Source organism: Oryctolagus cuniculus, chromosome 2 (assembly GCF_964237555.1).
Source record: "Oryctolagus cuniculus chromosome 2, mOryCun1.1, whole genome shotgun sequence".
Classification (NCBI taxonomy): domain Eukaryota; kingdom Metazoa; phylum Chordata; class Mammalia; order Lagomorpha; family Leporidae; genus Oryctolagus; species Oryctolagus cuniculus.
This window is the reverse complement of record NC_091433.1, coordinates 145,708,011-145,722,467: the sequence shown is the minus strand read 5'-3', so window position 1 is coordinate 145,722,467 and position 14,457 is coordinate 145,708,011. Positions and strand designations below refer to the sequence as shown.

The 14,457-nt window shown below is 37.0% G+C and overlaps 1 long non-coding RNA gene across 3 annotated transcripts in view; it reads right to left on the bottom strand.

Annotated features, from left to right (window-relative positions):
* LOC127488665 (uncharacterized) overlaps nucleotides 1–14,457 on the bottom strand; it is a 56,411-nt gene that overhangs the window by 20,061 nt on the left and 21,893 nt on the right. For all 3 annotated transcript variants that reach the window (XR_011386633.1, XR_011386632.1, XR_007916428.2), the window contains exon 2: nucleotides 11,461–11,556. This is a non-coding gene — a long non-coding RNA (uncharacterized lncRNA). The remainder of the gene's footprint in view (nucleotides 1–11,460; nucleotides 11,557–14,457) is intronic.

Genomic DNA, 14,457 nt, shown 5'->3' with positions numbered 1-14,457 from the left:
TAGCCCATTTGGGATGCTATCACAAAATATCAAAGACAAGTAGCTTAAAAGAACAGAGATTTATTTATCACAGATCTAGAGGCTAGGAAGTCCAAGATGAAAGCACCAGCAGATGGAATGCTAATGAGTGCTCCTTTCCTAGTTGGTGCCTCCGGCTTCATCCTCACATGATTCTAGGGGCAAGGCAGTCCTCTTGCACCTCTTTGTTAAGGACAATAAATCCCATTCAAGAGGGCTCTGCCCCTATGACCAGATCCTCTCCAAAAACCCATTCCCCGACTCAGTCTTCCTTGCCAGCATTAGTACTTTGAGGTTTAGAATTGCTACATATGGACAGGGGGACACAACATTCAGATGATAGCTTTACATACACAATCCAGATAAAATAGATCATAGTACTTTTACTATTAACTACATTATATATAAATCTTCTATTAATTTGATGATAATCCCACTAGTGTAAGCAAACAGCTTGAAACTCAGAGCTATGTTTTAAATTTTCAATGATTTATAGAGTAGTTCCAAGCTTGTTCAAACAAAAAAACTATAATTTGACACTTGGCTATCTTTTCTTGACTGCATAGACAAAAAGTGCAAATTCTAATACATTTGAACTGTTGGCATATAACACAACTACTACTGTTCTTCCACATCCAGGCTCTACCTTTCTCTCCTCTGTCCTGTGCTCCATGGTATGCTCCTCTGTCCTGAGCTCCGTCAGGAGAGCTTTGGGAGGGAGGAGTGAGGTGAGGATACTTACTTCCCCAACTCATTCTGTACCTGTCATTGGCTGCCTGAATCTCTAACTGAACAGCATGGCTCTGTTAGGTAACCAGTTTCATTTCCACAAACCATGCATGCATTCACTCATTCATTCCCTGTCTCCAGGGTCCAGTAACAGGCCTTTACTTCATCAGGCCTAAACATGGTGATGGGCCCAGCTCCTTGTCATTGGTCTGGGATCTTTCACTCTCTAAAGGTCTCCCTTAACCATGCCTCTTCCTCTACAAGCAGACCCTTTATTAAATTATCCTAAAACTATCTGATCTAATTGTGCTTTCTGTTTCCTTCCAGTTCCAATCCTGGTACACTAAGCTCCATGGAAGAAATTCTAAATTTATTTTAAAATTTCCAGAATTTTGTGGAGAAACGTACTTAAAAGATACTTTATTTTGGTGCAATGAAATTTTGTAATCCCATGCATGGCTTTTCATGATACACATTTTTTTAGGAAATTTTTGAAGACTCCTGGCATCTATATAATTTGAAATGTATAACCCAATATGTAGAATTAGATGCATGGAGTTATGCATTCATCTCCACAACCAATTTTAAAGTATTTCATTATCCTATGAAAACGTTCTGTGTCCCTTACCTGCTCTCTGACCTCCCAGTTTCCCAGTACCCTGGGTAATCACTAAATTTTATTTTCTGTTTTAAATACTTCATATAAGTGGAATAATATACTTTGTAGTCTTATGATTGGTTTCTTTCACTTAGTATGTTTCTTTGTTCATCAGTTCTCATGTTAATGTGTTTTCAATGCAAAATGAATACATTCATTGTAGTTCATAGATATAATTCTAAGAATACCAATTCCCTTCCTCCCTCCATTTCTTTAGTTTTGAGATAAATTTTTTATTTACATTATAGTCAAAGTCTTAATGTAAAAAGTGTTTATAAAGTGAATTGAAAGTATATCATCACAGAAATTAAAAATAAGAAAGGAAGGACAAGGAGGATAGGAATTTATTATGCTCTTAAAACTGTATATATGGGGGCCAGTACTGTGGCACAGTGGGTTAACGCCCTGGCCTGAAGCACCAGCATCCCATATAGTAGCCGGTTCTAGTCCCAGCTACTCCTTTGCTGATCTAGCTCTCTGCTATGGCCTGGGAAAACAGTACAAGATGGCCCAAATCCTTGGGCCCCTGCACCCACCCATGTGGGAGACCGGAAGAAGCTCCTGGCCCCTGGCTTCGGATCGGCACAGCTCCAGCCACTGCGGACATCTGGGAAGGGAGCCAGCGGATGGAAGACCTCTCTGTCTCTACCTTTCAATGTAACTCTGTCTTTCAAATAAATAAAAATAAATTAAAAAAAACCCTGTATATATGAAATACATGAAATATGTTCCCTGTATATAAATTTACAATAAAGAATTAGTTTTACACTTATTGTACAAATTATTATCGCTGAATAATATTCCACAGTATGGATATACTGTATTTTATTTATCCATTCATCAACTGATGGATATCTTTTCTCCATTTTTAGCTATTATGAAAAATGATACTATGAACATTAGTGTACAAGGTTTTATTTTATTTATTTATTTTTTGACAGGCAGAGTGGACAGTGAGAGAGAGAGGGAGACAGAGAGAAAGGTCTTCCTTTTTTCCGTTGGTTCACCTCCCAATGGCCCCTGTAGCCGGCGTGCTACAGCCGGTGCACCACGCTGATCTGAAGCCAGGAGCCAGGTGCTTCTCCTGGTCTCCCATGCGGGTGCAGGGCCCAAGGACTTGGGCCATCCTCCACTGCACTCCCAGGTCACAGCAGAGATCTGGACTGGAAGAGGAGCAACCAGGACAGAATCCAGTGCCCCGACCAGGACTAGAATCCGGGGTGCTGGTGCCGCAGGCGGAGGATTAGCCTACTGAGCTGCAGCGCCAGCCCAGTGTACAAGGTTTTATGTGAGAATTTATTTTAATTTCTCTTGGATAAAAGCAAAGCAGCCGGGACTTGAACCAGCACTCCAATATGGGATGTTGGCTTTGCTAACAGTGGCTCAACTTGCTGCACAAAACTGGTCCTTTTTTATGACTGACCATAAATTACATAAGAGAAATTTCTACTATGTGTGATTTATCTCTCAAAGTCACTGGAAATATCTGCTTTCGTCTAAATTTCAATACTGATTGATAATATCAAAATGAGCACAAAAATTTACACATATTACAATTATCTTATTTCCTTTCCCAGTATTTGTTTTATACTTGAGGCATATCAAAACATTTTCATGCAATTTACTGCTGCAAATGAAGAGAAATTCTGCTGTCATCAGAGAACCTTTTTTTCTGCCAAAGGCCATTTGGATATTTTTAGTATCATTTGCAGGCCATGCTAAATTATCAACTTAAAAATTAACAGGCTATAGATTTATTGAATTTTCAGTCCTGCCTGTGGTTGCCCTGGCAGGGCCAAAACAAATGAATTTGCGGGCCTTATATAGCTCACAGGCTGAATGTTCTCCACCCGTGAATCAGTACAAGGCAATTTCCCCACACCCTGCCTTCTTTTTGTTTCTCTCCATCCCAATCATCCTTCTATTGAGCATATTCTAGTTGATTTAAAAATAATTCAAACATGTAACAAACATAAACGTGGTGGAACATGAAGGAAAGAGTGATAGGACTGCTGGGAAAGAAGCAGGTACCTGAATGAGAGCACTAACAGAAAATGTGAAAGGAATGGTTTAGGCAGGAAAAAACTCCTGAAGTGTGAAACATTTAAGGAGCAGCAAGGTGGCCAGTATGGCTGGAAAGAAGAAAATGACTGGAGGTGAAATCGAGGAGGGAATGAAGACTGATTAACAACAACATTCAGCCCGTGTTTTAAAGGCATCATTGTAGCTGCTGTGGGGCACACAGACTGTAGTTGGAGGTAATCACAGGAGTGAGATAGCCAATAGGAAGCTATTGCATAAAGGCTATTGAGAATAGGGTATAGGCAGTTGGTTAAAGAGAAGAATAGACCACTACAGGATACAATGTTTTGTATATGTGATAAGAGAAAATGAGCATACTGGGTGGGGTGATCATACGATTTTTAGTGGTTTGAGAAAGAAAAACTTGATGCTAATCTGCTTTATGGACAAAGAAAATAAACACAGGCAATTTTCCAGTTATAAAGAAGACAAAAATTAATATGGTAGTTACTTGATAAATTATGTCACATAATGTCTAATGATTACAGTTTTGCAAAATCGCATTGATTTTTAGATTTCTCCATCTGTTTGTATAATTTTCAGGAAGAATAACAGAAAGCAAGGTCTTTAGATTAAGCACATTTTGTTAAGCAGGGACTTCGTAGAAGTTGCATTTGTTTTCTCCCACGATTGGTATTTCTGGAATAAGGATTAGAATATCTTTGGCCAAGGCCACAGAATCTAATAAATTGAGTTCAGAATGATGCGGGTTGTTGCATCGTGTCCTAAAACAAGATTAATGTTCTAGAAACAGAACTGAGAGGAAGCATAGAAAAAAAAAAAAAAGCGATGTCAAAAAGTGGAAAATCTGTGCTGTTAGTGTGACTTTTCCTTTTCAATTCAAAACAGAATGGACTTTTATCTGATCATTAAATTGTCAAATATAGAAACTCTCAAGATTTATACAAATTTCAGTGTTCATGGACTATTTTATTAGAGCAGAACTTTGCTTTTAATGAATTTCAGATTTAGAAAACTGTGTGAAATCCAGAGTGCTTTCCTTAAGCGATGTTGCTAAATATAACAGAAATAGTCTGTCTTGCTTCTGGACATTTCCAGAGCTTAATGCTGACTATTGCATTATTTTGGAAGTTAAAAACTAGACCGAGAATAGAAATGAGCAAATAGAAACCTTAAGTGTCAAGTTGTCCTGCCATTAGGAGTCCACATAATAATGTTGAGTGAAGTTCAGGCTCCCCTCCTGAAGTATTTCTGATGTTCTTGACATAACACTCAATATTCCATAGATAACTTTTGCTTTATAGGTGGGGAGGGGTTGACAAATTGCAATGCAAGGCCAGTTTTAATTGGAATTCAGTAAAGGCATCCATTTAGTATCATGGCAGAAACCTCATAATTGGGGGCTGGCACTGTAGCATGGTGAACTAAGCATCTGCCTACGGCTCTGGCCTCTCATTTGGGTGTCAGTTCATGTCTTGGCTGCTCCTTTTCTGATCCAGCTCTCTTCTTATGGCCTGGAAAAGCAGTAGAAGATGGCCCAAGTGCTTGGGTCTCTGCACCTGCATGGGAGACCAGGAGGAGGCTCCTGGCTCCTGGCTTTGGATCGGCACAGCTCCAGTTGTTGTGGACATTTGGGGAGTGAACCAGCACATAGAGGACTCTGTTCTCTGTCTCTCCCTCTCTCTATCTGTTGTACCTCTCAAGTAAATAAAATCTTTTAAAAAACTATTTAAAAAATCTTATCTGCAATGCCAAAATTAAGTTCTTGCTGCTATTTGCCAAATAAATTTATTGACCAATTCTCTATACCTGGCAGCAAGCTTCCATGCTGTGGCTCTGGTGCTGTTCTCTCACCAGCTCCTCCAGAACCTTATAGCTGTCTCTAGACTTCACTCCAATGGAAGGCATTAACCCCTTATCTAAGCCCTACAAGTATGGCTAGGACCAAATAGTGACGTTCAACAAAAATCTAAGTAGTCAAATAAGGAAAAAACAGAAAGAGTAATGTTTTGTTTTCTGACCTGGGTATTGGCTACAACTGACATGGTCAGTTTGAGAGAATCCATCACTCTGCACACTTATAAGATGTGTGCATAAGAAAATTCAATAAATAGCAAAAACAATGTATTGAGAGCTGTGAATAAGGTAGAGAATCATGGAACTGACAGAAAAAACACATTGCAAACAGGGTTCTATTTGACTTAGCAATGGGACATTCTTCTCTGAATGGAATGCCCCTTGTCACTTCATTTTTCTTTTTACTGAGGCAACCTGTAAACTTTTTAAATATTCAGGGAACAAATGCTACCTTTGCCCACATAAAATTCTCCTTAATATTGGGCCATGCTTCCCTGTTGGATGTCAGTTCATTCTCTATTAGTTCAGAGCAGAGAGCCCCATTCAGTTGTACAGAAGTGCTTTTACCCAAATTCAGTATCTTTCCTCTCTGCTTTTCCCAAAGGAATAAATCCTTTCACCCACTCCACTTCTAGCTCTCAATTAACCCCCATAGTAATCCCTACAAGGACACAAGACAATCACAATGAAGTCACACTTTCATTATTATGCAGAATAATTTGGCTCCTGATTGTTTTGAATGTTCATCCTGAAGAAAATTTTCCTTTATCACCAAATAATCAAAATAGCTATACAGCTTATCTGACTCCCCTCTCCTCTTTTCACAAAGAAAACATACATATCTTTGACTTTCAAGATGATTTCTCCATGACCTTAATAGCTATTGGCTAATGTACATATTATCAGCTTTAAAGTAGCTGTTTTCTCACCATGCAAAGCAAAGATATTTGATAGAAACCCATCAGGGGAGTGTATAAACAAATTTCTCCATCAATACTCTATCTTTTGTGATAGATTGCTTCTTGCTTTATGAGAGAATCTGTGCATAGTGTTCTAGATAAGTTATTCTAGGCAAGTACCTATTCTAGAACTTTCACAGAAATCTCATAGGTTATAGTTTTCCAATCTTGGAACTAAATATTTCTTTGCTCTAAAATTGTCTCCTAAGTTCTCCACTTATGTTTATATACTCATATATTTAGGCATATGCAAACCTGTTGTGCTACTTGATTCACAGGGTTTACCAATATTGTCATCATATCTATCTATAGAAGGGTATCATAGAATGTAAAATATCTCAAAATTAATAGGAAAATATGGAACATACAGGTACTATATTTTTTAAAATGTTCTAGTCTTGGGGTTGGCATGGTGGCCTAGTGGGTAAAGCCACTGCCTGCAATGCCAGCATTTCATATGAGCGCCAGTTCATGCCTGGTCACTCTACTTTGATCCAGCTTCCTGCTAATGGCCTAGGAAAAGCAGTGGAGGATGGCCCCAGTACTTGGGCTCCTGCTGTCCACATGAAAGACCCAGAAGAAGCTCTTGGATCCTGGCTTCAGCCTGGTTCTGCCCTGGTCATTGTGGCTACTTGGAGTGAATCAGCAGATGGAAGATATTTTCTCCATCTCTTTCTCTCTGTAAATGACTTCAAATGAATAATTCTTTAAGAAATTATGTTAGTCTGATTACTAGGATAATTTTTAACTTTACCAACTACAATCTAATGTACATATTAATATAAAAGTCTGAGAAAGGAGAGCTGTGAATTGGAGAACACTACAATTACTATATACTTTTATATAGGCATGGCATTTTACTTCTTTCATTGAATTCTATGTTTGATTTCCTTCATCAAAGTGCCCATATTCATCTTGATAAGTACCCCTAAATCCAAGATGCAGACAGTGTTACCTTGAACACTCTAGAACACCATCTCCTTTCTCTCCCTGCTATAGCTAGAATCCCATTGGCCCCATTCCATCCTTCCTACCTGCCGTGCTTCCTTCTGTCCTATATCATTGTCTCTGCTGTTCTTACTACTTGGAATGCTTTTCTTCCCTTCTGTCAAATTAAAATGGACCATCCTTTTTTGCTACTCAAATGTTGCTATGTCTGGCAGATCTTCATTGACCTCCATGAATAGGTTAAATTGCCTGTTACAGTTTCCTATCATTGATGTCCCTAGCTTTTTTTGTTTGCTTGTTTCCTTTAAAGGATTTGTCACAGCTGCAATTTTATGATTTTTATATTTTATACTGTAATTTTTTTTACAAATGTCTTTGTCCATTGCAGGTTTTGCTAGCTACTTTATGCCTGGAATGAAGCATACTTGCTTGATACAGTAAATATTTTAATCAATACATTTAATAAAGGGATATTGGATGAAGAAATGAAGAGATTAATGAAATTTTGTTTTTGATAGAAATAGGATATCACATATTTAAGTGGGACCATTTTCTTTAGTCTGATCACTACTAGGCTGAATTTTGAAAGAAGTAATTTCATGTTGCCATTGTATGTAAACATTTAGAAATTTATGGTATAGACACTACTGGATAAGAATATCTTCTCTTTTTAATTATCATGCACATTAGTAGAGAAACATGTATGAGTATATAAAATATTTCAAGTCTATAATTGGTTCTGATTGCAATAATGCTCAGCAGTGTGGAAAACTGTTGCCTAACTAATGAAAATTTCCATAGCCTTAAATTATTTGCAGATCAAGATATTGACCAACTGGTATCACAATTATAGAGTAATTTAGTTTTCCTTTGCTGAGGCTGCTTTTATTTTGCTTTCCTTTGGATGTTAGATTAAGTGTTGCCTTTTTAAAATAAGGATGAAAGAAGCTGTTTCTACATTCAATATGAAACTGGAGAAGGGATTCATTATAGATTACCAGTCACTATGTCATGTGTCATTTAATGGTAGTTTGTGTTTAGAATGCTGTTTTGTTATTTCCCCAACACTATGAGAAAAAAGGGGTAAGAACAATATGCATCCACCTGAGTACAATGATGAATGAATGTGTATGAACTCCATGCTGAAAAGTCACCACAAAGTTACATAAGGAACCCCAGTGGGATAAAATCAAAACAGACGGAGGGTTTCTCTTAATTTTCTGTGCTGATGTTTGTATCATCATGACAGCTGTGTAAGGACTTGGTCACTGAGTTGAAGTTAAGAGGAGCTGGGTGTATATTTTGCTTTTAAGCTGTTGAAATTAAACCTAAGGCAGTGCTTCCCAATCTTGGTGCACATTGAAATCATCTGGAAGTTTCAACAACCACTATTTATTCCAAAGTTTTACAACTCAAGATTATTCTCAATTAATTTTGGATGTGATCTGTGCAGCAGGAGTTGTGTAAACTCTTTAAGTTGCAACCAAGTTTTAAAACCATTGAAGTGTCTTCTAAATTGATTGCCTTATATTTTCTTTCGTCCCTTTTCTGATGTGTTACTTGCAGATATTTCCTCCTAATCCCAGGATTATCTCATTACTTTATTGTTTCCCTTACTATGTAAAAGCATTTGAATTTGATGTAACTCACATCTATTTTGTTTTCATTACTTGTGCTTTTGGAATCATGCCCAAGAAATATCTGTCTAAATCATAATCATGGAGTTTTTCTCTATGCCTTCTTCTGATGGTTTTGTAGTTTTACACCTTGTTTAAGTTCACTCAATTTTTGATTTGATTCTTATATTAGGGGTGTAATAAGGGTCGATTTCCAATCTTCTATATATGGATATCCAGTTTTCTCAATATTATTTTTCAAAAGGAATCATTTCTCCAATGTATATCCTTGGTATTTTTTTGAAAATCAACTGAGCCTAAATTTGTTGGTTCTAGTCCTATTCCATTGGTGAAATTGGATTGCCAATATCACGTTGTTTTGATCACCACAGCTTTGTAACATAGATTGAAATCCAGTAGTTTGATGCCTCAAAAATTTTTCTTTTTGGTCAATATTTTGGCTATTTGGGTTTTTATTCTGGATCCGTACAAATTTTAGAATTACTTTTCCTGTTACCATGAAGAATGGCATTTCAATTTTGGTAGTGAGTATAGTGAGTATTGAATCTGTTGATTGAGTTGTATGATTATCTACTTATTTATTTGGGAGGCAGTGAGAAAGCGATCCCAAACCATTGGTCCCTTGGTTCAGTTCCAAAATGTATACAAGACCTGGAGTGGGCCAGGTAGGGTCTGCAACCTGGAGCTGGAATGGCAATCCTTGTCTCCCAAGTGGGAAACAGGAACTCAATTTTAAGCTATGACTTCTGCTTTCCAGGGTCTATACAAGCAGGAAGCTCAAGTCAAGAGCTGGAATTCAAGCTAGAAACTGGACCCAGGCATTCTGATGTGGGATGTAGGCATATTAACTACTAGGCTAAATACTCTGTCTTCATTTATTATTTCTTTATTTATATATAATTATAGTACATGAATACAGATTCTCTTTCCATTTGTGTCATTTTAAACTTCATTGATCAATATTTGATAATTTTTATTGAAGAGATCTTTTACCACCCAGGTAAATTTGTTTCTAAGTATTTTATATTTTTACTGCTATTATAAATGGAATTGTATTTTTGGACAATGAACTTGAGTAGACATTTCACAGAAAATACACAAATGGACAAAAATATTTGAAAACATTTTCAACATCCCTGGTCATCAGGCAAATGTAGTTAAAATCCTAGTGATTTATCACCACACCTGTTATACTCACTACTATCAAAAAGACAAAACATAACAAGTGGTGGCAAGGAGTAGAGAACAAGGAAATCTTATATACTGTTGATGATAGTATTATAAACTTCTATAGCCATTCTGAAAAAAAATGGAGTTATCTAAAGACTGAAAATAGAATTAGCACATGATTCAGAAATTGTACAACTGTATATAGCTGTGGTTTAGATATAGTTTACTTGTGTACTCCTAAAGCTTCATGACCTTAGATGTTTGGTCTCTAGGATAGTGGTATTGGGAGGTGGTAGAAAATTTAAGGGGTGAGGCCTGTTGGGAGGTCTTTAAGTCATTCCTGTTACCAGGAAGTTCTCCTGTGACTTCTTGAATCCTCCAGAGCAGGCTGTTATAAAAGGAGCAAACCAGGACCCACCCAGCTTCTCTGCTCATGGTTTGAGATGTGATCACTTGCTTGCTCACATATCTACTCCATCTTTACTATCCATGCCATGAAATAATGAAGCCAATGAGTGGCCCTCACCACCGTGTCTGTTCTATGCCTTATGGATTTTGAGCCTCCCAAACTGTAAGCTAAATAAACCTCTTTTCTTTATAAATAGCCTGTGTCAGATATTCTGTTAGAGGATGAAAAGCTGAAAAATATTAGTATATACCCAAAGGAAATTACATCAATATGTTGAAAAGATGCCTTCATTTCCCTGTTCATAACATTATTCACAGTAACCAAGACAAGGAAATAACTCAAATGTCTATTAACATATGATAGGATTTACAAACAGATGCAATAATACACACACACACACACACACACACTATTAAGCCTTAAAAAACACAGGAAATTTTGTCATTTGCCACAACATAGATGAACCTACAGGATGGTGAATGAAGTAAGTCAGGCACATGGAGATAAGCACCATATGTATGTGGAATCCCCAAAAGGCCGACTTCATAGAAGTAAATATTAGAATGGTGTATACCAGATGCTGGGCGTGGAGGGATAATGTGTGGGGAAAAGTAAAATGTTGAGTAAACATGGCAAAGTTAGAGTGAGGTAAGAGAAATAAACTCTGGTGTTTTATTGCACAGTAAGGTGACTATAGGGGATAGGGAGGGAGGATGAGAATATCATTATATTCTTAGAATTGTATCTGTGTACTACATTGATTCTATTCTCTTTGTATTGAGATTACATCAACATAAAAGTATCATATGTAAAGATACAAAAACATCTAAAAGGAGATTCTAAATATTATTATCACAAAGAATGTACAAATATTTGAAATGATTTCATGCTAATTACTTTCATATTATCATTCCACACTGCATAAATATGTCAGAAATATAAGTGCATCTGATAAATATACACAATAATTATCAATTAAAAATAAATAATAAAAACATTGATGTAGAAAACTTCAGATTAAGAGGGACTTACAGAAGTCGAAGCTCCTTTTTATGATGTGAATTTACCTTTCTCTCTTTGTAACTGTTATTCCAGGAGTGTTCCCCGGATCAACAGCATCAGCCACACCTGAAAGAATAATAGAAATACAGAATCTTATTCATATCACCTATTAAATCATAAACTGTGTCTTATCATAAGCCTCAAGTGTTTTGAACGTCATTAAAGCTTGAAAAAATGCATATTCATAGTCATTTCCTTCACTGCTGCTTTTCTCCTTTCACAGTTTGCTTGCCTTCTGCTATTCAATGGATATCAGCTATCACAGAAATTGATGTCCAATCCTTTTTTAAAAAACAGCTGATCACTTTATTTCCCCAAATTGGGAACTTCTAAGCCAGATATTTCCTGTCCACTGTTCCCATTGAGTTTCCCTAAATATGAAAATACAATTCTAATTATTAAAATTATTTTTGCATAAAAATTTTCAAAAAAATCTCTAGTTGTTTTTACTAGTCATAACTCTCATGGTGGTGGATGCTAGATTATGCTTTAAAGCATTTTAATATGTATTTCAAATTCTGTTACAATTTCCTGCTGAAGGATATTTCAGGAACTCAATGACTTTTGTTCTGAAGAATGATGTTTCAAAGATAAAATGCCTTTGAATGCTTCTAATATTTTATCTTGTTTGAACCTTCAACAAAGAACTTCCTCTGATGGCTCAATGTTAGCTGTGAACAATACTTTGGAGCTTTCCATTATCCTTCTGTAATAGCAAAAGGGGAATTTGCATCTGTCTGAGAGAATTGATTTTGTTATTTAAGCCAATCTGGTAGACCCATTGTGTTTGCAGCTTTATTCAGTATTAAAGTTATAGTTTATTAGACTAGTAATAAATCTTATGTAGTTTTTTCTCTCTCTTCTTGAATTAATGTAGAGCACTTGGGCCAACATTTGTCCTTGTGGTAAGACACTCACATCCCATACTGGAGTGACTGAGTTCCTCCCTTCTATCCTTCTTTCCTTCCTTCTTTCTTCCCTCTGTACCTCTCTTCCTCCCTCCCTCCCTCCTTCCTTCCCTCACTCTCTCTTCTTTCCTCTATCTTTCTGTATCTCAAATTACAAAAATAAATTTTTAATAAGTGGAATGAACACTATGAGAAACGGTGACTTGATCAGCCCTCACCCTGACTGTTGATGAACAATTTAATATGTTATCCCTCTTAGTATTTTTTTTTGTTTGTTCTACTTAATACTTTTGGTTGAATACTGTAATCAATACACAATTACTCTTAAGTGCAGTCGGTGAACTCAGGGGGCTTCCATAGCCTTGGCAGCTCATGACAAGAGCCTGGGGTGATTACTGAGGCCATAAACAAGAGTGTCAATTTGTTAAGTCAACAACAGGAGTCACTGTGCACTTACTCCTCATGTAGGATCTTTGGCCTTAGTGTGCTGTACATTGAGATTTAATGCTATAACTAGTACTCAAACAGTATTTTTCCTTTTTTTTATTATTTTTTGACAGGGAGAGTGGACAGTGAGAGAGAGAGACAGAGAGAAAGGTCTTCCTTTGCTGTTGGTTCACCCTCCAATGGCCGCCGCGGCTGGTGCACCACGCTGATCCGAAGGCAGGAGCCAGGTACTTCTCCTGGTCTCCCATGGGGTGCAGGGCCCAAGCACCTGGGCCATCCTCCACTGCACTCCCTGGCCACAGCAGAGAGCTTGCCTGGAAGAGGGGCAACCGGGACAGGATCCGGTGCCCCGACTGGGACTAGAACCCGGTGTGCTGGCGCCGCAAGGCGGAGGATTAGCCTAGTGAGCTGTGGCGCCGGCCCTCAAACAGTATTTTTCACTTTATGTTTCTGTGTGGGAGCAAACTCTTGAACTCTTTACTTAATGTATGCTAAACTGATCTTCTGTATATAAAGAGAATCAAAAATGAATCTTGATGTGAATGGAAGGGGAGAGGGAGTGGGAAAGGGGAGGGTTGCGGGTGGGAGGGACGTTATGGGGGGGGAAGCCATTGTAATCCATAAGCTGTACTTTGGAAATTTATATCCATTAAATAAAAGTTAAAAAAATAAATTTTTAATAAATGGAGTAGCTTTTTACATGTTGAATCTGTACTTGTCATTAGTACTGATCCTCCTTGAAACTGGCAATTTTTTTCTGCTCCACTGCTTACTCTTGTCATAGTACAACTATGCTCCGTATTGTAAAATTATATCAATAACAGAACAAACTTAAATGACAAAAATTAACGAGTTCATCATCAAGAATGATGATGTGGCATGAAATTCACAACCTTGTGGTTTACTCACATATCTTGTGATATTTTACATTTTGTTTATTGCTAGTTGTATTTCTATAACAGTACTAATGGAAACTATTTTATACAATTAAAATTTTTCATGAATGAAAAGGAATCATAAAGGCTTTGCAGAAAAGGAGAACATTTGCAAAAGTGGGAGTCTTGTTTTGACATTCACACTAATCTTTATGTTGCAGAAATTGACTAGTCAACTTAGATACGGTGTTAAGTCTTCTCATTATAGGAATATTTCAAATGATTGTATGAAGGAATGCATAATTCCTAAGAACCTAATCATTTAAATTAAAGCTATATTTCCTGACTATGTTATGATACAAAAGGATAAAACTCTCATCCATTTAATGATTTATGAAATGCAGGAATCAAACTGCCCAACCAAGTTAACAACTTCCTCCTTTACCATGCCCTGGTTTTGAAACTCCTGTCTCTCTTCAGATTTCCATCCATTAAATTATAGCTGAATTATTACTCTCTAATTTGGGTTTGGACTTAGGCTTTTTATTTTTCCCATCAGTAAACCTAAGTGAACTTCTTGCACTGAAGGTCCCAGAAGAGTCATGCTAGACTTTTTTTTTACTTCATGTTCCATGTTTTAGAGGTTATTTGTCTCAGAAGAGCAATTCACCATAACCTGACCCCTAATGGTTTTGGATATTATTTTGAGTTAATGGCTAAAGCTCATGAAAGAATGT